This window comes from Triticum aestivum, chromosome 3A (assembly GCF_018294505.1).
Source record: "Triticum aestivum cultivar Chinese Spring chromosome 3A, IWGSC CS RefSeq v2.1, whole genome shotgun sequence".
In the NCBI taxonomy this organism is placed as follows: Eukaryota; Viridiplantae; Streptophyta; class Magnoliopsida; order Poales; family Poaceae; genus Triticum; species Triticum aestivum.
This window is the reverse complement of record NC_057800.1, coordinates 738224301-738248850: the sequence shown is the minus strand read 5'-3', so window position 1 is coordinate 738248850 and position 24550 is coordinate 738224301. Positions and strand designations below refer to the sequence as shown.

General features: G+C 43.8%; 1 pseudogene; it reads right to left on the bottom strand.

Moving 5' to 3' along the window:
• Positions 1–17642, bottom strand: part of LOC123057336 (probable protein phosphatase 2C 69) — a 29404-nt pseudogene extending 11762 nt beyond the window's left edge.
• Between the last annotated feature and the right edge of the window lie 6908 nt (positions 17643–24550).

Below are 24550 nucleotides of genomic sequence, written 5' to 3'. Positions count from 1 at the left end.
GATGATGGCTCGTTCTTAGTCATGACAACCTGATTATCCTCAAAATCTGGACGGATGGGTAGGTGTTCCTTGTCCAATAAATATATGCCCGTGCCCATCTTGGAGTTAATGAGCTCCTGGATCTGAGGGGCATATCTGCAACTCCTCTTCTGATCTGCTGCAGTCCTTTTGATAGTTTCCACTATGAGGCTCATCACCTTGAACTTCTGAGGCACATCAAACACATGTAGCAAGTTGATAGCATGGCCTCTGATCATCTTGTGATCTCCAGACTTGGGTAGTAAGGTGTGCCTTAGTATCCAATTGATCGTAGGCAGACCTGACAGAAGATAATGCACTGAGCCAAACTTGAAAGTATGAAGTGCTTCATTTGGGATCTCCTTGTACATATTGGACATGGAATTGTGGTCCATTTTCTTCTTGGCATATATGTCCAAGTCATCATCATGCTCCTCTGGGGCATTAATGATCTGTGCCCACTCAGCCACTGTAGATTGGTACCTTGTACCCTCAGACATCCATGTGATCCTCCCATCTGGGTAAAAGTGTGCCGTGGAGTAGAATTGCATGATCAGTTCCTCGTTCCACTTTGTGAGCTTCTGCCCAACAAAGTCAGCAACTCCACAAGCACTAAAGCTGTCATATACTCCCGGGTAGTGTTCCTCCTTCTCCCTCATGTAGGTCCAGTCGACCCATCTCATGTCACAGACAATTGGCTTCTTATCAAGCAAAACAGTCTCATAGAAATCCTGCTGCTCCTTGGTGTGAAACCTGTAGTCAACTGCTGTCCTTCTCCTCGAAGCATATGGGTCTACTTCTCTCCACTTCCTCAGCCCTGAATCTCTCCTGAGCTTCATGTCCTCAGCCACAGGATGAGCATCGTTGTGGTCTGGGATCTTGGGCTTGAGCTTTCTCAGAACATTCTCTTCCTCTTCTTCAGCAACAGTCTCAGGCACTAGGGCCTTGTTCTTCTCAGCTGCAGGAATGCTCCTTGTATTCCTCTTGGGTGCAGACTTGGGCTTGGAGGCAGCTTTGGGCTTAGATGCAGTAGCCCCTGCTCTTATGGCATCACCCATTAGCTTGGGTGCCTTGGGTGCTGGTGCAGCTACCTCTTCTTCTTCTTCCTCTTCCATGATGGAAGCTTTGCCAAGCACTCTAGCCACAGTCTTCTTCACCCTTTCCTTTCTTTTCTTGCCCTCAGCTGCAACTGGCTCTATGGGCTTCTCAGTTGACATTCTGGCCTTTGACATTGGCTACCTGCCTGCTGGCCTTTTGATTTTCAGGCCTGGCTTAGTGCCTTGAGCTGGCTCAACTCTCTTGGAAGTGGCCTCTTCCTCTGCCATATAGTCTTCATCTTCGGAATCAGAAGTCCTCTTCTTCCTCTATCTCGTGGCATCCTTTGGCAAGTTGCTAGGGGTGCAACTGCTGCCTTCATCAGAAGAGCTAGAGGGACTAGTGCCCTCACTCATGTGTACCTGCCGCTCTGACATGTTCTGGCTATCACTTTGATCAGACATGCTGCAAACTCTGACTGCTGACCCTGTGAATAGGTTATAGATGAGATAGAGTGGATGAGCATCACAAAATGCAGAGAATTTTTGCAAAAGAATGATCCAAAAACATAGTTTTAGTTTCCCACTGAAATCATCTCGGATCTACCGATTTTCAAACTCGGTGATACCGAAGCAGTTTTGGAACCTAAACTAGTGAACTCGGTAGGACCGAGTCACAGTTCGGTGGCACCGAGACTGCTAGGGTTTCACAGAGTTCCAAAATCGGTCACACCGATAAGTAATTCTCGGTCAGACCGAGTCTCACTTGTGTAATGGCATAAGCCAAATCGGTGGGACCGAGTTTTTCAACTTGGTGGGTCCGAGATGGTTTCGGCGGAAACCTAAACCTAGAATTCTCGAATCGAACCTAATCTATGAGTTCATTGACTGGATAGAAGTTTATCAAACGTGGCTAGAATCAATATGAGCACAATGTGCTAGGAATCAGATTGGGGAATAGCACAAAGATCGAGTCCATACCCTAGTTCGGCGGAGACTCGCTACGGCGGCAACGGCGGGTAGAATTCCCGTTGATGGCGACGGAGACCAGCGACTGGAGGCGGCTGGCAGCGAGAAGACGATCCGGAGACCACGAGGGCAGAGCAGGCTATCGCGCGGGCGAAGGGGTTCGGAGAAATTTCCAAATTTTGCCCGTGACTATATATAGCCCGACCCTGTCGGTGTGACCGAGTGGAACAACTCGGTGGCACCGAGATTCATAACTGCGTGCAGTTACTGAAACTCGGTGTGACTGAAATGTTCAAATCGGTTGCACCGAGATCGAAAACCTAGATCAACTTAATGATCTCGGTAGGATCAAAAGTAGGGTATCGGTCAGACCGAGAATCATAAAGAGGTTTTGGAAGTTTAAGTCTATGACGAATCGGGGACTCCGAGCGCTCCTCACACCGAGTGGTTCAAATCTGACTTGATCAAATTTTGTGATGCAGCATGAATAGAGTTTGAGACGAGAAAAGCATAGATAGCTAGAGGAGGTTCTTAGGCATCTGTCCATCCACTTGGCAAAAGAAGATAAAGCTAAACAATCAAAACAACAAGTGGATGTCCTCGAATGAGTAAAATATGCAACCAGCATGCTCACACAATAAGATGGCAAATGAAATATGTGACAAGGCATGCACAACCAATTCTAGCATCTATCAAGCAATTTGCGATGACTAGGTCATCTATATATGAGTATATTGACTTAGGAGTCAAGTGAGAACACTTGATCATAGGTCATACTCATCGTTTAAGCTCAAGTGGGGTTACCACTTTTACATAAAGCATTGTTTTGTTCACATCTTTAGAGTTGCTTTAGCTCAAGTCTTAGAGTAAAGCTCCCCCTAGATGTGATATCCCCCCTAAGAGGGATGAACTAACCTTGGGTTTTGTCGATGATGACTTCATGTAGATATTGAAGATGTGGATGCTCAATGTTGATGTAGATCTCTTGGAGCTATCCATTTGAGTGAATTGCACTTTCAATACCTACATGGGTTAGTCCCACAAGGAACAAACAAGGATATCCATAGACATAGAGTGATGCACACAAAAGATGATGTCCATGAAAACTTTTAGGTTACCTTGTCCCTTGTCTTACCAACAAGAGGGTTTGTGACTCCTTGAACTAGTGCAAGATGTGGAAGTTGATTGCACTTGTTCTTGCCAAAATGATAAGAGTGAAGTATGTTGGCGGAGTCACCCTCAAGAACTCTCTAGTTCTTCTTCTTTTGGATCCACATCTTGATGGGAATCCTTGGAGTTGTAGTCGTACTTGATGAAGTGGAACTTGAAGTAGTCTTGGGAATCCACTTGACTAAGGTCTTAGGAGCTTCTTCAAATGCATCAATTTCCTCTTGAAGCTTGTCCTTGCCTTTTTGCTTGTAGTCTTGTGGTGGAAGATCATCTTGAGCTTGTGTCCCGTTGAAAGAAGTATCATACTTCTCTTGTTGAGGGACAAACTTTGTCTTGGGGTATTGATCTTCTTCCCACTCAACTCCATTGGCATTGAACTTTCGTTCAAAACCAACACCTTGATTCTTCCGGTGCATTCCTTGCTTGCGCACAATTTCCTCGAATTGCTTACTCCCGGCAAGCCTTTTGTACACTCCGTTCTCTATAATTCCCTTCAATAAGCTATTTTCTTGCTCAAGTGTAACTTGTCTAAGAGAATCATTAGTGGAATCAAGAGAACTACTAGAAGCAACAATATTGGATTTAGCATGATCATTGTTACTGCTAGAGGAAGAATCTTTCTTGTTCTTGTTACTAGATTTGACTTGAGGCATGTAAGTGGATAAGAGTAAACGCTTGGCAATGTAAGAACTTCTCTTGCGGAGATCATCATTGATTGCCTTTAAGAACTCATGTTCTTGCTCAAGATTGAGCTTTTCAAAGCGTAGTTTCTCATGAGCTCTTAAAAGTTCTCGATGATCTTCGAAGATAGTTTCATGAGCTAACTTAAGAGTGTTTAGTTCTTTAGTTAGAGCCTCAATCTTCTCCTTATCATTGTCATTCATTTTATCTTGATTAGCATGATAAAATGACTTTTCATCATAGTATTCATCACTAGAGTTGTCAACAAGAAAATCATCACCTAACAAGTCATCTTCATCACTATTGAAATCAACATACTTGGGGTGTGTTGCCTTAGGACCTTTGGCCATGAAGCATCTTCCAATTCCTTCATTTGGTGAGTCAAATATGTCGTAGGAGTTGGTTGACACAAGTGCTAGACCGGCAACGCCTTCATCTTGAGTATCTTCGTAGTCGGAGTGATAACTTCTCTCGGAGTGGCTGTCGGAGTCCGAGCTGGATACCCATTCACCAACATGAGCTTGATGTCTTCGTCTTGTGTAGCTCCTTGATGATTTTTCCTTCCTTTCCGAGTCCTTGCTTCTCCGTGAGTATCTTCGTTCATAACGATCATCTCTACTCCTTCTCTATCTTGGTGGTGATTCTTTGCTTCTTCTTTTTGGAGGAATCTTCTCTTCTCTTGTAGGGAGACGTACACTCATTGGAATAGTGTCCGGGTCTTCCACAATTGTAGCAGTTTCGCTCTCGACTAGAAGATCTTTTGTCATTGTAGGACCTTGACTTGAAGCTTCTATCTTTGCTTCTACTCTTGTAGAACTTGTTGAAGTTCTTCACCATTAAGCTCAATTCTTCATTGAAGTCTTGTTTCTCACTTGATGATGTAGGGGCTTCACATGAGGCTTTATACGCACCACTTGATTTGTTGTGAAGTTCCTCTTTATCCTTAGGTGACATCTCATGAGCAACAATTCTTCCAATCATCTCCGTTGGCTTGAGATCTTTGTAATTGGGCATCATTTGGATCAATGTGCACACGGTATCATATTTTCCATCCAAGGCTCTTAGAATCTTCTTGATGATGAATTTATCGGTCATCTCTTCACTTCCTAAGCCGGCAATCTCATTTGTGATGAGAGCAAGCCTAGAGTACATTTCAGCGACACCTTCACCATCCTTCATCTTGAACTTGTCAAGTTGGCTTTGAAGCACATCCAACTTGGATTCCTTGACGGAGTCGGTACCTTCGTGCATATCAATCAAAGTGACCCAAATTTCCTTCGCATTCTCAAGACGGCTAATTTTGTTGAATTCTTCGGGGCACAATCCGTTGAAGAGAATGTCACAAGCTTGAGCATTGTATTGCAACATCTTCAACTCATCCGCGGTAGCTTCACGATTTGGTTCTCTCCCATCAAAGAAGTCACCTTGCAAACCAACACACACAATAGCCCAAACGGCAGGGTTATGTCCAAGAATATGCATTTTCATTTTATGCTTCCAACTAGCAAAATTAGTACCATTAAAGTAAGGACCTCTACGGTGATAATTTCCCTCGCTAGACGCCATACTCTCCTAGGTTGTGAAACCAAGGCTACGACCACCAAAAGCTATGGATATCAAAGCAAATGGAGACCAAAGCTCTGATACCACTTGTAGGATCGAAAGTATGTCTAGAGGGGGGTGATTAGACTACTCGACCAAATAAAAACTTAACCTTTTCCCAATTTTAGTTCTTGGCAGATTTTAGCTATTTTAGGACAAGTCAAGCAATCATCACATAATTCAAGCAAGCATGCAAAGAGTATATAGGCAGCGGAAAGTAAAGCATGCAACTTGCAAGAATGTAAAGGGAAGGGTTTGGAGAATTCAAACGCAATTGGAGACACAGATGTTTTTCCCGTGGTTCGGATAGGTGGTGCTATCCTACATCCACATTGATGGAGACTTTAACCCACGAAGGGTAACGGTTGCGCGAGTCCACACAGGGCTCCACCCAAGGGTAACGGTTGCGCGAGTCCACACAGGGCTCCACCCATGAAGGGTCCACGAAGAAGCAACCACCCACAAAGGGTCCACGAAGAAGCAACCTTGTCTATCCCACCATGGCCATCGCCCACACAGGACTTGCCTCACTAGCGGTAGATCTTCACGAAGTAGGCGATCTCCTTGCCCTTACAAACTCCTTGGTTCAACTCCACAATCTTGTCGGAGGCTCCCAAGTGACACCTAGCCAATCTAGGAGACACCACTCTTCAAGAAGTAACAAATGGTGTGTAGGTAATGAACTCCTTGCTCTTGTGCTTCAAATGATAGTCTCCCCAACACTCAACTCTCTCTCATAGGATTTGGATTTGGTGGAAAGAAGATTTGAGTGGAAAGCAACTTGGGAAGGCTAGAGATCAAGATTCATATGGTAGGAATGGAATATCTTGGTCTCAACACATGAGTAGGTGGTTCTCTCTCAAAACATATGAGTTGGAATGGTGTATGTGTTCTGATGGCTCTCTCCATGAATGAAGAGGAGGTGGAGGGGTATATATAGCCTCCACACAAAATCCAACCGTTACACATTTTTCCAATCTCGGTGGGACCGAATCAACAAACTCGGTCGGACCGAAAATGTAAACCTAGTGACCATTAGAGATTTTCGGTGGGACTGACATACAACTCGGTAGGACCGATATGGTAAGGGTTTGGGCATAACGTAATCTCGGTGAGACCGATTACACAAACTCGGTGAGACCGAATTTGGTAATTAGCTAACCAGAGAGTTGGTCAGGCAAACTCGATGGGACCGATTTGCTCTTTCGGTGAGACCGAGTGGAACTCGGTGAGACCGAAAAGTTACAAAGGGGAAACACTGAGTTTACATTGCAATCTCGGTGGGACCGATTCGCTCTTTCGGTGAGACCGAAAAGTTATGAAAGGGAAACAGAGAGTTTGCAACCCCATCTCGGTGAGACCGAGATCCTTATCGGTAGAACCGAATTGCTAGGGTTTGGCAGTGGCTAATGATAAGTGAAACTCGGTGGCGCCGGATAGGAAGAATCGGTAGGACCGAGTTTGGCTTAGGGTTTAGGTCATATGTGGATATGGGAAAGTAGTTGAGGGTTTTGGAGCATATCACTAAGCACATGAAGCAAGAGGCTCATTAAGCAACACCTCATCCCTCCTTGATAGTATTGGCTTTTCCTAAAGACTCAATGTGATCTTGGATCACTAAAATATAAAATGAAGAGTCTTGAGCTTTTGAGCCTGAGCCAATCCTTTGTCCTTAGCATTTTGAGGGTTCCACTTTCACATCCATGCCATGCCAATCATTGAGCTTTCCTGAAATAATCATCTTGGAATAGCATTAGCTCAATGAGCTATATGTTGTTATGAATTACCAAAACCACCTAGGGATAGTTGCACTTTCAAATATGGGCTATGGGTTCAATCAACAATAATGCATATAAGAGCCATTTCAACAATTTAATTATGGTCTTCTCCTACTGACCCTCAAATAAAAGAAAATAAATAAAACTATTTACACGGGAAAGCTCCCAACAAGCAAAAAAAGAACGGGAAATATTTTTTGTTTTCTTTTTAATTATTACTACTACAGTAGAAAAATAAACTACTACTAATTTATTTTTGTTTTTTTCTTAAGGTTTAGCGAACACACAAGAAGAAAGCAGGAAAAAGAACATAAACTAGCATGGATATTACAGTGAAAAAGTATGAGCACCGACATCTAGTAATGAGTGTGTGTGAACATAAATGTAATGTCGGTGAGAAATACATACTCCCCCAAGCTTAGGCTTTTGGCCTAAGTTGGTTTATTGTCAGGGATAACCTGGCGGATACCCCTAAGTGTAGCTGGGGTCGTACTGTGATGAGGAAGAATAGTTTGGATCATACTGTTGTGCAACGGTTATTGCCTACTGTGCTGCAGCGTGGAGTCGAGCTGCCTCCGCTCTCCTCTCATACTCTTCTGCCTCCTCTCTGGTAATAACATATCTTCTTTTTTTTCTGTGAATCAAAGAAGGCAGGGGCAGGGAGAATAATATGGAAAACACGTCATTTATCAAAAATTAAACGATATAAGAGAGGTGATTCAGGCCTCTCGACAAACTGGTGCGAAGCCATAGATTCATAATCTAAATATGCAGGAGGCAACTCCGTATCACCCTCACGAATGTCTATTTCAAGAAAATGAGGTAAGCCGGGTGCATAAATTCCTCCAAAGAAATCTCCATTATGTCTATTATGATACAACCTACGAGCTACAATGGCTCCCATATGATAAGATTGGTCTCCTAACACAGCACTCCTAAGAATGCTAAGATCAGGGACACACATGTGACATGCTTCATCCTTAGCATTTATGCATCTACCGATGAAGAGAGCAAGATAATGTATAGCAGGAAAGTGAATGCTCCTAAGGTATCCTGCGTTATATCTCTAGATTCCCCTACAGTTATACTAGCAAGAAAGTTTCTAAATTCAGATTTAGGGGGATCCCTGATACTGCCCCATGATGGAAGTTTGCATGCAAGAGTGAAATCCTCTAAGTCCATGGTATAAGATTTGTCATAGAGCTCAAACATGACTTAAGGAGAATTACGCGAAGATGAATACTCAAACCTCCTCACAAATGAACTTGTGAGATCATGATACTGGGGGCATTTGTTAGCCTGAAAATCCTCAAGACCGGCATTGCGCAAATATGCTTTGAATTCTTCTTTAATTCCCGCACGGTCCATAAAGTTTTCTGATGGCCATTCGCAAGGCCGTACTGGAGCGTCTCTTGGTGGATCCTGGTCAGCATCGTGCATAGCAATCCTGGGTCCTTGCTTCTTAGAAGAACCACCTTGGAACATCTTTCTAAGCATATTGTTTTTCTCTGAAAAATTCTGAAATTTTTAGTAACTTCAAAATAAAAGTAAACCAAACTCAATAATATTGGTAGCAACTACTCCTACAAGTGCCTAGAGCCTATATCAAGCATTAGAACTACTTAGAACCATATAAATTTGACATGCAAGCTCAAGAACATGGTCACCTATGCAGCAAAAATTTGCAAAGAATAAAGCACTAGAACAAAAACTAATTGGACCAATGGAGGAGTCACATACCAAGGAACAATCTCCCCAAGCAGTTTTGCGAGAGGTGCTTTGAGCAAGGAGATCGAAAATCACAGAAAAAGTCGCTGGAACTCGTGCTTGAGTTGGGTTTTTGGGTTTGTGTGAGATAGAGGAAGAAGATGGGTGCTGGGATAAGTGGAGGAGGGCCACCGTGGGCCCAAGAGGCAGGGGGCGCACCCTAGGAGGGGCGGTGTTGGGGAACGCAGCAATAATTCAAAAAATTTCCTACGTGTCACCAAGATCTATCTATGGAGTCATCTAGCAACGAGGGAGGAGTGGATCTACATACCCTTGTAGATCGCGCGCGGAAGAGTTCAAGAGAACGGGGTTGATGGAGTCGTACTCGTCATGATCCAAATCACCGATGATCCTAGCGCCGAACGGACGGCACCTCCGTGTTCAACACACGTACGGAGCAGCAACTTCTCCTCCTTCTTGATCCAGCAAGGGGGAAGGAGAGGTTGATGGAGATCCAGCAGCACGACGGAGTGGTGGAAGTAGCGGGATTCCAACAGGGCTTCGCCAAGCGCTGCGGGAGGAGGGAGATGTGTCACGGGAGGGAGAGGGAGGCGCCAGGCCTTAGGTATGGTTGCCCTCCCTTCCCCCCACTATATATAGGGCCAAGGGAGAGGGGGAGGGTGCAGCCTTGCCCCTTCCTCCAAGGAAGGGTGCGGCCAAGGGGGGGAGGATTCCATCCTCCCCAAGGCACCTCGGAGGTGCCTTCCCCTTTTAGGACTCTCCCCTCCTCTTGTCCCTTTGGCGCATGGGCCTCTAGGGGCTGGTGCCCTTGGCCCATATAGGCCAAGGCGCACACCCTACAGCTCATGTGGCCCCCCGGGGCAGGTGGCCCCACCCGGTGGACCCCCGGGACCCTTCCGGTGGTCCCGGTACAATACCGGTGACCCCGAAACTTGTCCCGATGGCCGAAACAGCACTTCCTATATATAATTCTTTCCGGACCATTCCGGAACTCCTCGTGACATCCGGGATCTCATCCGGGACTCCGAACAACTTTCAGGTTACCGCATACTAATATCTCTATAACCCTAGCGTCATCGAACCTTAAGTGTGTAGACCCTACGGGTTCGGGAGACATGCAGACATGACCGAGACGACTCTCCGGCCAATAACCAACAACAGGATCTGGATACCCATGTTGGCTCCCACATGTTCCACGATGATCTCATCAGATGAACCACGATGTCAAGGACTTAATTAATCCCGTATACAATTCCCTTTGTCTATCGGTACGATACTTGCCCGAGATTCGATCGTCGGTATCCCGATACCTTGTTCAATCTCGTTACCGGCAAGTCTCTTTACTCGTTCCGTAACACATCATCCTGTGATCAACTCCTTGATCACATTGTGCACATTATGATGATGTCCTACCAAGTGGGCCCAGAGATACCTCTCCGTCACACGGAGTGACAAATCCCATTCTCGATTCGTGCCAACCCAACAGACACTTTTGGAGATACCCGTAGTGCACCTTTATAGTCACCCAGTTACATTGTGAAGTTTGGCACACCCAAAGCACTCCTACGGTATCCGGGAGTTGGACAATCTCATGGTCTAAGGAAATGATACTTGACATTAGAAAAGCTTTAGCGAACGAACTACACGATCTTTGTGCTATGCTTAGGATTGGGTCTTGTCCATCACATCATTCTCCTAATGATGTGATCCCGTTATCAACGACATCCAATGTCCATGGTCAGGAAACCGTAACCATCTATTGATCAACGAGCTAGTCAACTAGAGGCTTACTAGGGACATGGTGTTGTCTATGTATCCACACATGTATCTGAGTTTCCTATCAATACAATTATAGCATGGATAATAAAGGATTATCATGAACAAGGAAATATAATAATAACTAATTTATTATTGCCTCTAGGGCATATTTCCAACAGGGGGCGTGCCCACCACCCTCGTGGCCAGGTGGCAGCTCCTCCCACGGTAATTTTTGCACACTAAATCCTCAAATATTCCCAAAAAAATCATATTAAATTGGCATGGCATTCTGAGGACTTTTATTTTCGGGATATTTTTATATTGCACGGATAAGCCAGGAAATAGACAGAAAAATACTATTTTTACTTTATTTCTACTAATTAACAGAAAATATAGAGAAGGTACAGAAGGTGGTGCTTCTAGTTTCATCCATCTCATGCTCATAAAAAAGAATCCACTAACAAGGTTGATCAAGTCTTGTTAACAAACTCATTCCGATAATCATGAAACCTGAGAAATTTCGAATAACACTAAGTTACCTCAATGGGGATATGCACATCCCCAATAATAAGAATATAATATTTCTTCTTGACAGTTGGTAGAGGAAATTCAAAACCTCCAAATATAATCGATGGAATTTTTCCAATAGAGTTGATACTATGAACTTGAGGTTGTTTCCTCGGAAAGTGTAACGTATGCTCATTACCATTAACATGAAAAGTGACATTGCCTTTGTTGCAATCAATAACAGCCCCTGCAGTATTAAGAAAGGGTCTTCCAAAAATAATAGACATACTATCATCCTCGGGAATATCAAGTATAACAAAGTCCGTTAAAATAGTAATGTTTGCAACCACAACAGGCACATCCTCACAAATACCGACAGCTATAGCAGATGATTTATCAGCCATTTGCAAAGATATTTTAGTAGGTGTTAACTTATTCAAGTCAAGTCTACGATATAAAGAGAGAGGCATAACACTAACACCGGCTCCAAGATCACATAAAGCAGTTTTAATATAATTTCTTTTATTGGAGCAAGGTATAGTAGGTACTCCGGGGTCTCCAAGTTTCTCCGGTATTCCACCCTTAAAAGTATAATTAGAAAGCATGGTGGAAATCTCAGCTTCCTGTATCTTTCTTTTATTAGTAATGATATCCTTCATATATTTAGCATAAGGATTTGTTTTGAGCACATCAGTTAATCTCATACGCAAAAAGATAGGCCTAATCATTTCAGCAAATCGCTCAAAATCCTCATCATCTTTTTCTTGGATGGTTTCGGAGGAAAAGGCATGGGTTTCTGAACCCAAGGTTCCCTTTCTTTACCATGTTTCCTAGCAACAAAGTCTCTTTTATCATAACGTTGATTCTTTGATTGTGGGTTATCAAGATCAACATCAGGTTCAATTTCTACATCATTATCATTACTAGGTTGAGCATCATCATGAACATCATTATTAATATTTTCATTAGGTTCATGTTCATTACCAGATTGTGTTTCAGCATCAGGCATGGAGATATCATTTGGATTATTAGGTGGTTCACGCAATAGGTTCACTAGAAGTTTGCACAGTTCTATCATTTTTCTTCTTCTTCTTTTTAGAAGAACTAGGAACATCAATATTATTTCTTTGAGAATCTTGCTCGATTCTCTAAGGGTGGCCTTCAGGATACAAAGGTTCCTGAGTCATTCTACCAGTTCTAGTAGCCACTATAACAACATAATCATTTTTCTTACTATTCATTTCATCAAGCACTTCTTTTTGAGCCTTAAGTACTTATGTTCTACTTGAGTGGTAACCATAGAAGCATGTTTGCTAACAAGTTTAAGTTCTCCTTTAATGTTAGCCATATAATCACCCAAGCGTCTAATCATATATGCATTTTCTTTTAATTGTCTACCAAAATAAGCATTGAAGTCGTCTTGCTTAAACATAAAGTTATCAAACTCGTCCAATCACTGACTAGCAATTTTAGTAGGAGGAACTTCAGCTTTATCATATCTATAGAGAGAATTTACCTTTACTACCTATGTCGGGATATCGGGATTAGGAGGTTCTTCAGTAAATAAAGAATTGAGAGCATATGTTTCTTCAACAGGCGGTATATTAAGACCATGTATTTCTTTAATAGGAGGTAAATTCTTAACATCTTCAGCTTTAATACCTTTTTCTTTCATAGATTTCTTTGCCTCTTGCATATCTTCGGGACTGAGAAATAGAACACCTCTCTTCTTCGGAGTTGGTTTAGGAATAGGCTCAGTAATTGGAGCAGGAGCTGGCTCAGGAGCTGGCTCAGTAGGTGCCCAATTATTTTCATTTGTCAACATATTATTCAATAGAATTTCAGCTTCATCCGATGTTCTTTCCCTGAAAAGAGAACCAGCACAACTATCCAGGTAATCTCTGGAAGCATCGGTTAGTCCATTATAAAAGATATCAAGTATTTTGGGTTTCTTAAGAGGATGATCAGGCAAATCATTAAGTAACTTGAGAAGCCTCCCCCAAGCTTGTGGGAGACTCTCTTCTTTAATTTGCACGAAGTTGTATATTTCCCTCAAAGCAGCTTGTTTCTTATGAGCAGGGAAATATTTAGCTGAGAAGTAATAAATCATATCTTGGGGACTACGCACACAACCAGGATCAAGAGAATTAAACCATGTCTTAGCATCACCCTTTAATGAGAACGGAAATATTTTGAGTATATAAAAGTAACGTGATCTCTCATCATTAGTGAACAGGGCAGCTATATCATTTAACTTAGTAAGATGTGCCACAACAGTTTCAGATTCATAGCCATAAAACGGATCAGATTCAACCAAAGTAATTATAATAGGATCAACAGAGAATTCATAATCCTTATCAGGAACACAAATAGGTGAAGTAGCAAAATAAGGGTCGGGTTTCATTTTATCTCTAAGTGATTCTTTGTTCAATTTAATTAATAATGTCTTAAGCTCATATCTATATTTGCAAGCTAAAATAGAGGCAGAAGATTCCATATCAAAAAGACAGCCCTCAGGAATAACATGCATATTTTCATCATCACTATCATCATCATATTCAAATTCAATAATTTCTTTTTCTCTAGCCCTATCAATTTTTTCATCAAGAAATTCACCAAGGGGCACAGTAGTATCAGGCATAGAAGCAGTTTCATCATAAGAATCATGCATAGCAGAAGTGGCATCATCAATAACATGCGATATATTAGAACGAATAGCAGAAGCAGGTGTAGGTGTCGCAAACTTACTCATAACAGAAGGTGAATCAAGTGCAAAGCTAGATGGCAGTTGCTTACCTCCCCTCGTAGTTGAGGGATAGATCTTGGTTTTTGGATCTCTCAAGTTCTTCATAGTGTCCAGCAGATATAAATCCCAAGTGACTCAAATAATAGAGCTATGCTCCCCGGAAACAGCGCCAGAAATTAGTCTTGATAACCCACAAGTATAGGGGATCGCAACAGCTTTCGAGGGTAGAGTATTCAACCAAAATTTATTGATTTGACACAAGGGGAGCCAAAGAATATTCTCAAGTATTAGCAGCTGAGTTGTCAATTGGAAACTTAGTATCTGCAGTGAAGTGTTTAGTAGCAAAGTAATATGATAGTGGTGGTAGAGGCAACAAAAGTAAAGACAACAAAAGTAATGTTGTTGGTATTTTGTAGTGATTGTAACAGTAGCAACGGAAAAGTAAATAAGCGTAAACCAGTATATGGGAAACTCGTAGGCACCGGGTCAGTGATGAATAATTATGCCGGATGCGGTTCATCATGTAACAGTCATAACATAGGGTGACATAGAACTAGCTCCAATTCATCAATATAATGTAGGCATGTATTCCGTATATAGTCATGCATGCTTATGGAAAAGAACTTGCATGACATCTTTTGTCTACCCTCCCGTGGCAGCGGGGTCCTATTGGAAACTAAGTATTAAGGCCTCCTTTTAATAGAGAACCGGAACAAAGCATTAGCACATAGTGAATACATGAACTCCTCAAACTATGGTCATCACCGGGAGTGGTCCTGATTATTGTCACTTCGGGGTTGCCGGATCATAACACATAGCAGGTGACTATAGACTTGCAAGATCGGATCAAGAACTCACATATATGCATGAAAACATAATAGGTTCAGATCTGAAATCATGGCACTTGGGCCCTAGTGACAAGCATTAAGCATAGCAAAGTCATAGCAAGATCAATCTCAGAACATAGTGGATACCAGGGATCAAACCCTAACAAAACTAATTCGATTACATGATAAATCTCATCCAACCCATCACCGTCCAGTAAGTCTACGATGGAATTACTCACGCACAGCGGTGAGCATCATGAAATTGGTGATGGAGGATGGTTGATGATGACGACGGCGATGAATTCCCCTCTCTGGAGTCCCAAACGGACTCCAGATCAGCCCTCCCGAGAGGTTTAGGGCTTGGCGGCGGCTTCGTATCATAAAACGCGATGATTTCTTCTCCCTGATTTTTTTCTCTCCGAAAGAAAATATATAGAGTTGGAGTTGGCGTCGGAGGGCATCCAGGGAGCCCAAGAGGCGGGGGCGCGCCCCCCACCCTCGTGAGAAGGGTGTGGGCCCCCTGGTCTTCATCTTTGGCGAGGATTTTTTATTATTTTTTCTAAGATGTTCCGTGGAGTTTCAGGTCATTCCGAGAATATTTGTTTTTTGCACATAAAACAACACCATGGGAATTCTGCTGAAAACAGCGTCAGTCCGGGTTAGTTCCATTCAAATCATACAAGTTAGAGTCCAAAACAAGGCAAAAGTGTTTGGAAAAGTTGACACGACGGAGACGTATCAGGTACCCAGATATTCTGAGTATATGTTCACTTGTAGATCTATTCTCCTCCATCTTGCAGCTGTAGAACTTATTGGAGACTTCATATCTCTCAATCCGGGCATTTGCTTGAAATATTAACTTCAACTCCTGGAACATCTTATATGCTCCATGACGTTCAAAACGTCGTTGAAGTCCCGGTTTTAAGACGTAAAGCTTGGCACACTGAACTATCGAGTAGTCATCAGCTTTGCTCTGCTAGGTGTTCACAACATCTTGCGTTGCTCCTGCGCGGGTTTGTCACCTAGCGGTGCTTCCAGGACGTAATTCTTCTGTACATCAATGAGGATAATCCTCAAGTTACGGACCTAGTCCGTGGTGTTGCTACCATCATCTTTCAACTTAGGTTTATCTAGGAACGCACTAAAATTCAACAGAACGACAACACGGGCCATCTATCTACAACAACATAGACATGCAAAATACTATCAGGTACTAAGTTCATGATAAATTAAAGTTCAATTAATCAAATTACTTAAGGGCGAAGTATCCACTTAAAATAGGAATTCAGTGAAAATCTGGAAACTTGCTTCCTGAGCCGTTAGATCAACAGCGAACGGGTCAAAGGTGGGAGTTCTAGACAACGACTTAACTATACTTTACACGTAGACCCCTCTTATTTCGTAAATAGCCGGATGATTATCTTCTCGACTCCCTATCTGCTAATCCAGCCCCGGGGACACGGCTAACCATGATTAGTTTGTACACTTTGTAGAGGTTTGCTCACTTTTCCCAACAAGACTCGCTCTCCTCCGTTGGATTTCTCGCACTACATGGTGTTTGAGAAACGGATGACCGAGACACAGTCTTTCAGAAGCATTAACTCTAACCCCGGGTAGACCGTACCAACCTACATCCCCTACATCTGCTAGTCTACCACTGGAAGAGGTCACGCAACTTACTCAACTATGCTAGAGCCCATAATAGCTTGTGGCTGCACACGGAAGTTTCAAGCATGAATAATCTTATGATCCCTTTGAGCCTGGGTGGCGGACCATAGGAGGATCACACGATATAACCCCGGGATCTCCTAGGACAACACGGGTATAACCCAGGTGCCCAAAAGCAATCCACCCAGATGTGTATTATAGTTGCCACCTTAAGATGAACCATTAATTAACAACTCATGTCTGTCATGGATACTCTCAAACCCAAACCACATCCATGAGCATAGCATGGCAATATAAGCATAACGTAGAAGTAACTCCCAAGGGTTTGATAATAAACATGGCAATAGGTTCTACCTCATCATCTACTTCCCAGAACCCACATGTCAAGAGATGCTACTCATGCAATGTTTTAGGACTTAAACTAATGCATACAACTGGGTATGAATGAGTATGATCAATGTGTTACTTGCCTTGCTGACGATCTGCAAATCCTAAAGACTCGTAGTAGCACGCTTCGCACTTTGGGAATTCTATCGCAAACAAACAATAGCATATATAAACAATCAAGCAAAGATGCAAAGGGAAAACTTTGAATAAGAAGATGTAACCAGAAAGTTCAACTGAAGAACTCCGATTTGCAAAAAGAATCAAATCAAACGGAGCAACGAAACTCAAACTACAAAAGCAACAAGATCCGATTACTGATCTGGAATAAAGTCAAATTTTACAATACCAAAATCTTGTTCAAGTTGGTTAAACAGAAAGAGGGCTTCGAGACGAAGATCTAGGCGCTTGTTTCACCTGATTTGGATAAACGAGCGAAAAGATAAACTAAAACGAAGGTTAGGGTAGAAATCACGATCGAAAATAATCGCGGAAAAGCCCTAGAAAAAAACGAGACAAATAGGCTAACGAACGAACATTCGCTGTCTGTAGCTAACTGACGAACAACGTTCGTTAAAACGAATGTACGGGCGGACGTCCGCTATTTAACTAAACCAACGAAAAACCGAACAAAACTGATCTAAATAAAAAAACCGAGATCTAGGGTTTCGAAAAAACCGAAAAAACCGGCGGTTTTTCCCAAGAAAAACTGGACGGCGGTGGCGGCTACCTCGGTGGCGGAGTCGGCGGCGGCGGACGGCGGTGGCGGCATGGCTCTAGGATCGAGGCGGCGGCGACGCTAGGGTTAGACGGGCGGGCGCGGCTTGGGCCTCGGTGCGGCCGGCTCGGGCGGCTTATAAAGGCCTCCGGGCGCTGTGTCTTGGACGAACACGGCCCGTTAGGTCGGTGACTTTTTTTAAAGAAATCCTGACGTGGAAAAACAAATAAAAGAAATACTAAACAAAGTCCAAAAATCCTGAAATAAATTTTCAAGGTCCTCTAAGAATATTGCGGACAAAGTGAACATTTATTTGGGCCTCTAATGCAATTTTGAAAAATGCATATTTTTCCTAATTCAAATAAAATAGCAACAAAAATCCAGATAAAATTAATTATTTGATTTTAATATTTTTCCTCTGATATTTCATTTATTTTGGAGAAGTTATATTATCTCCTCTCATATATTTTAATTAGAAATATTTTCACAGAGGAAAATAATTAAAACCAAAATGATCCTTGTTTCGATATTTGATAAAATTCAAATATGGAAAACATGAAATCCCCAACTTTCTCCGTGAGTCCTTGAGTTGCTTAGAATTTTGAGGATCGCAAAGCAAAAATGCAGTAAAATATGATCTGCATGAATGATCTATTTATAACATTCCAAATTGAAAATTTGGGATGTTACAATCTATGTTAAAGAGCCCATGATATATCAAGATCGTGACATCTCAAGATCACGAGAGAGAGAGAGAGAGAGAGAGAGAGATTAAACACATAGCTACTGGTACAAACCCTCATCCCCGAGGGTGGACTACTCCTTACTCGTCGTGGTGGTCGTCAGGATGATGAAGATGGCCACCGGTGAAGATTTCCCCCTCTGGCGGGGTGCCGAAACTTCTGTTCTAGGGTTATTTCTGATTTTTGGGTGTTAGTTTCACGGTAAGATGGGCCTCGAGGTGAGCACAACCCATTGGGATATAAGCAAGGGCCCAGGCACACCCTGGTGGGTTATGCCTTCCTGGTGGCTCTTCGGGCCCTCCCACAGAGCTTCGGGGGTCTGTTTTGTTCCAAAAAAATGTCAAAAAGTTTCTTCCAATTCTGAGAACTTTTATTTCTGCACAAAAAAAACAACACCATGGTAGGTCTGCTCATAAATTATAGATACGTTGGAGATGTATCAGGGCCCTGAAACTTACATGGATGCCCCGGTCAATATAATTGCCATAATGCTTCAACATGCATGAAAAGCCCCTCAGCGCAAGTCATAAAAAGATATGGGGATTCGGGGAGCCCTGCCGTAGGCCTCTCGAAGGAGTGAAATACGGCAATAGTTCTCGAATAACACGAACAGATAAGTGAACTGATGTGACACACTTCATTAATAGTCTGTCCAAATTGCCAGCAAATCCAAGTCTCAGTAGCATAGCTTCAAGGAAGTGCCACTCTACTCGATCATAAGATTTCATCATGTCCAATTTGATTGCACACAAGAAGTTTTTCCCTTTCTTTCGTCTCTTCATCGTATGGGCACTTTCAAATGCCATAAGGACATTATCCATGATCAACCGACCTGGAACAAAACCACTTTGCTCCTCACTTATAATCTCATCCATGCATGGCCTCAATCGATTGGTTATTACTTTGACAGCAATGTTGTAAAGAACTGGGCACAAAGCAATGGGACAATACTGGGAGATATTCTATGGATGACGTTCCTTAGGAATTAAAGTGATGGCAGTATCATTTAGTCCACCGAGTAATTCGCCACCATTTTGAAAATCTAGCACCGCCAGAACTATATCATGCTTTAATAGATCCCAGTGACACCGATAAAAACCGGATGTAAATCCATCTACCCCTGGCGCTTTGGATGATATTAATGTCATCCGTGCTTAAACCAAACCATACGTTCCTTGCATCACCTACAAAGTCCCCTCACTTACTCTCGATTTTTCTCCACTGCGACCCGTCAGCGGGTGCTCTCAACTTCCCGTCTTTCTTAGGGTCCTCTTTGTGCCATCGCATCAACTTGGCATTATCTTTGTTTCTGAACAGACGTTTCAACCATGGTATTATAGGAGCATACCACATCACCTTGGCAGGAACCCTCTTCCTGGGCCGCTCGCCCTGAACATCACCAGGGTCATCTCGTCTGATCTTATACCGCAATGCACCGCATATCGGGCATGCATTCAAATCCTCGTACGCACCGCGGTAGAGGATGCGGTCATTACGGCATGCATGTATCTTCTGCACCTCCAATCCTAGAAGGCATACAACCTTCTTTGCTCCGTATGTACTGTCGGGCAATTCGTTATCCTTTGGAAGCTTCTTCAATATTTTCAGTAGCTTCTCAAATCTGTTGTCAGATACGCCCTTGTCTGCCTTCCACTGCAGCAATTCAAGTGTGGTACCAAGCTTTGTGTTGCCATCTTCGCAATTTGGGTCCAAACCTTTTTTGTCTCTTTGCATCAACAATGACCCAGCGAAGATCATCATCGAGCACATCGTCTCATTCCTCTTGATCTTCAGCTTCCCCCGTTGCAGCATCACCGTATTCAGGGGGCACATAGTTGTCATCATCCTATTCTTGTTTGTTGTCTTCCATCAACCCCTCTTTCTCCTGGTTGGTCCAAACGTTATAGTGTGGTATGAAACCCTTATGAAGCAAGTGGGTGTGAAGGATTTTTTGGTCAGAGTAAGACTTCGTATTCCCACATATAGGGCATGGACAACATATAAAACCATTCTACTTGCTTGCGTTAGCCACTTCGAGAAAATAATGCATGCCCTTAATGTACTCAGAGGTGCGTCTGTTACCGTACATCCATTGCTGGCTCATCTGCGTCCATTATATATAATTAAGTGTGTGAAAAACCATTAGAGAACATCATGAATACAGAAGTGACCAAATTAATAGAAGTTCATCATCACATTAAAACCAAAGTACAGTAGTGATCAAATGTTATTACTGAAAAAATAAATACATAAAGTTCATACATATATAGTTCTCATTGAACAACATATAGCTCTCTAGAGCATCTAATTAAACCATACATTGAAACTATGTAAAACATTTCAATGCAACAACAAATGCGATCATAATCGCAACTAATGTAACAATTGATCCAATGGCATAATGATACCAAGCCTTAGTATGAATAGCATATTTTCTAATCTTTCTAATCCTGAAGCGCATTGCATCCATCTTGATCTTATGATCATCGACGACATCCGCAACATGCAACTCCAATCTCATCTTCTCCTCCTCAATTTTTCTTTAGGTAATTGTTTTCTTCTTCAACTAAATTTAACCTCTCGACAATAGGGTTGGTTGGAATTTACGGTTCACATACCTCCTAGATAAAAACATCTATGTCACGTTGGTCGGCATAATTGTCATAAACACTAAATGAACCAAATAGTTATAAAAGATAATATACCACATCTGAATCATAGATAGGACGAGGGCCGACGGAGGCGGATACCAAAACCATCACACTATATAATAACAAACAATAATAAAAGTAAGAAAATTACACAAGTATCTATCCAAATCATACAAGTAAGAACTTTTTTCTTTTAGAAAGTAGATAAGAACAAGAGGCTCACCAAAGTGGTGCTAGCGATGAGATCGGCGCGGGCGATCGACGGCGGTTTGGATGGGGAAGGGACAGGACGGACCACCAAACCTAGACAAATCTTGAGGAAAATGGAGCTTGGATAAGAAGCTTCGGGAGGAGAATGCGTAAGTGTGGCTCAGGCATTTCATCGAACACCTCATGCGCATAGGAGGTGAGCTAGAGCACAACACACCTCTCACAAAAAAATAGAGCAATGAGCTGAGCGCGCGGGCACTATATATAGCCTACTCTTTAGTCCCGGTTTGTGCATAGAACCGGGACTAAAGGACCACATTTGGTCCCAGTTCGAGACACCAACCGGAACTAAAGGTTGTGGGCCAGCAGCAAGACCCATTGGTCTCGATTCGTGTCTAGAATCGGGACCGATGGGGTCAGGCGAACCGCATCCAATGGCCCACAAGGCTCGGACGGCGCCCTGGCCTCACGAGCCGTGACTTATTCACTTCATAGGGGAACCGGGATTAATGCCCTTTTCAGGCCTAGACCAAACCCATGTTTTCTACTAGTGTCGTAGCATCATGCAACAAGGAGGTAACTCCCTTGGATCGGTTGTGGCAATTTACCAAGAGTGCTCTTTTTTAAGTTGCAATTTTGATCATGTTATCGTTAGTGATTATCTTAGAGAGGCCAAAAGAGCAGCTCAGTTCTTTTGAAATTTGGCAATGGCAACAAATTTTGCTTGTATTTTAGTTAAATTCCCTTTGGATTAGTTAACGAATCAGACATGCATGTTTGCTACTCATGGAAAATACAAGGAAATCAAAGATAGTAAGAAAATAACCACCTTGCTGAATAAGGAAATGCGAACACAATCACGAACGAAGTTGAAGGAAAATAATGGCTTCATGGTGGCAACAAAGACAGAGAGGCCTGACACGGTCGATGCGTCAGTTTCTGCTCTGAAGATGGATCGACGGAAGACGGTGGTGTCGGGCCTTGCAGGGTGCGCATGTGGTGCCTGCTATGAGTTCGTCGGACCGGTGTGTGAACTATTCCCGATATGTGGCTAGGCTGGGGCATCCGGTGTTAGATGTTAGGCTTTGGTGCGATATCTGTTTGGTATTATGCTCGGATATTCGGCAACCCTTCACCAAAGAGATAGTAGTATCAACAGGTGTTGCCTGGATGGTGGCTTCAGCCATACTGATGTATTACTTTGTAAGGCCTTTGTGAATAATTAATGAAATGGCTGCATGCATCTTCCATATGCAGAGTGTTGGGGATATTACTACTGGGCGTAAACCGGCCTGGACAGGCCGGGTTAACTTCATCAGTAGTTGAGTATGTTAAAAGCCCATGAGGGCAGATGAGGGCTAAAGGCCCATAATCGGTTTAAGGCCTATAGCTATAAACCGGCGTCGGTATGTCACTTGTGTTATAAGTTAGGAATAGTGGAGACCGAACCGGACGCATCTATGAGCCGGTATTGGGACTCTGTAAACCGACGGGCGTCACCCATGTATATAAGGGGACGACCCGGCGGCGGTTCAAAGACAGACGACAACTCGAGACATAAGAGAATCTTGTTTGCTCCCTAGTCATCGAAACACCCATCAATTACATCACAACTAGACGTAGGCTTTTACCTTCATTGAAGGGGCCGAACTAGTATAAACTCCCTTGCGTCCTTGTGTCTGCTTTAACCCCTTCAAGCTAACCCGTCGCGATGGCTCCACGACTAAGTCCTTTCTCTAGGACATCTGCCGTGACAAACCCACGACAGTTGGCGCCCACCGTGGGGCTATCGCACGATGGTTTCCAGTTCTTGGAGGGCCGCTTTGAAGGACTCGAGTGCTACACTGTAGGCCGGATGACTAAGAGTCGTCGCGGCAAACTCTACATCGACGACGCAGGCTGGGGCCCCGAGGCCGGCTCAATTGAGTACTGCTACCGGGTCCCCTTTGGTAGCATTCACGTTTTCATTGGCAAGATCGGTGAACCGGGCCCTGAGCCGGACATCTGCACCGACCTCGTCGAGACGGCTCAGCGTGCGCGATCCTCCCGGGTTAAACCGGCCATGAAGCGTGCCTTCGTGGGAATGATCCATGGAGGGAGTTATGAGGATGGATCGGAGCTTCACGGGGCGACTGTCGTTCGTTCCGGTGACGAATCTTCGACCGGAGAAACCGAATCTCTTTATCAGCTACAAGATGGCCGGATTGAGAGCTGTTCCGATGGCGACAGTATTCCGGACCCCTCTGATCTGCCTAACCGGGTTGGAATATTCATGACCAGAACACAAGCAGCGCTTCACTCTTCGACAGCCGCGGCAACGATCACCGGTTCAGCAGCGGCAACGGTTGCCGGGGCAGGAGGCCCTGTGCGCCCACCGGCTTAGGTTCTATCATAACTATTTGATGCGTTAGCTGTGCTTATGGCAGAAGTTAATCCGCCAGATCAGGACGCTCACAACACGAAGATTGCAAAGGTAAAGAAACAAATCACCTAGGCCGAAACGGATCTGGCGGCTGAGGACACCAGGATGGCCGCAGAGCGGGCCGCTTTAGACGCACAGGCCTACATGCTTATGTTGGATCAGAGCGCATCGCATGAAGTCATGAGGAGGAAGCACCGGTCCCGCTTACCTTCGGTTTTCGAGGCCAGAGACCTTTTCAACACTCCAGGACCAAGAGCCAGTAATCCGCTGGAGGGGAACCGGGCAGAAGCCCTTGGGACCGGTGCACCGGTTCAGCCCCGTCAGATGGACTCGCCTCGTCAAAACACCATTATACCTCGGGATGCTTTAAAACCTTCGGGTCACTACTCCAACCCAATGGACAATCTTGTTGCCGCTGCTGCACGACTGGAGGCCATTCCAGTTGAAGGTGACTCGCCGCAGGCAGTAGAGACGCGATGGGTCAAGGAACTTCTGAGGACAGCTTTGGCCCAATAGGAGGCGTACTCGTACAGCCGCGACCGGATCCACTCGACCCCCCGTCCAAGCCGGAGCTATAGCAGACATATGGATGAACCAGCAGTGTCAAGTAATGAACGACATGGAGCACCCCGTGGTAACAACCCGACGGGTGGTGCTGATGACGCTCAGGAAGTGGTGAACCGGGCCCGAGCGCGCAGGCAGGCCGAGTTAGCCGCACAGCATCAGGCTCGGCAGCTCACGCCGGTTCGTCCAACCATTTCGATCGAACCTGGTGTTACTTCTAGTTCTTTGGGGGTGCCTTGCCTCGTCCCCGCTTTACGCAACGTGTGCCTGCCCAAGGATTTCAAAGGCCCACATAAGGTACCAAATTATACGGCGGATCAACCACCAGAGACATGGGTAGAGAGCTATGAGATGGCCATGGAGATGCTTGAT